Here is an 861-nt window from a genome sequence, read left to right as displayed (position 1 = left end):
GTTGAGGATTTTGGCATCTATGTTCATGAGGGATATTGGCCTGTAATTCTCTTTCATTGTGTTGTCTTTATCTGGTTTTGGTATTACGGTGATGCTGGCTTCATAGAATGAGCTGGGAAGTGTTCCTTCCTCTTGAATTTTTTGGAATAGTCTGAGGAAGATAGGTTTTAGTTCTTCATTGAATGTTTGGTAAAACTCCCCCGTGAAGCTGTCTGGCCGTGGGCTTTTGTTTGCTGGAAGCTTTTTGATTACTGCTTCAATTTATTCCATAGTAATTGGCCTATTGAGATTTTTAGATTCTTCCTGATTGAGTTTTGGAAGCTTGTGTTTTTCTAGGAATATGTCCATTTCCTTCAGGTTGTCCAGTTTGTTGGAATAGAGTTGTTCATAGTATTTTTTAACAATCCTTTGTATTTCTGTAGGGTATGTTGTTATTTCTCCTCTTTCATTTCTGATTTTGTTTATTTGGGTCCTCTCTTTTTGCTCTCGGTGAGCCTGGCTAGAGGTTCATCAATCTTGTTTATCTTTTTAAAGAATCAGCTCTTGGTTTCATTGATCTTTTGTATTGATTTTTTGGTCTCTATGTCATTTATCTCCACTCTGATCTTTATTATTTCCTTCCTCTGCTTACACAGGGCTTTTCTTGTTGCTCTCTTTCTAACTCTTTGAGTTGTAGGGTTAGGTAATTTATTATCATTATTTCTTGTTTTTTGCAGTAGGCTTGTAGAGCTATGAACTTCCCTCTCAAGACTGCTTTCACTCTGTGCCATAGATTTTGGATTGTTGTGTTTTCATTGTCGTTTGTTTCCATAATGTTGTTTATTTCTTCTTTGATCTCCTCTGGGAACCCCAGTCATTGTT

The sequence above is a fragment of the Myotis lucifugus genome, unplaced genomic scaffold (genome assembly GCF_000147115.1).
Source record: "Myotis lucifugus unplaced genomic scaffold, Myoluc2.0 scaffold_21, whole genome shotgun sequence".
NCBI lineage: Eukaryota > Metazoa > Chordata > Mammalia > Chiroptera > Vespertilionidae > Myotis > Myotis lucifugus.
Note: the sequence above shows the minus strand (reverse complement) of the source record.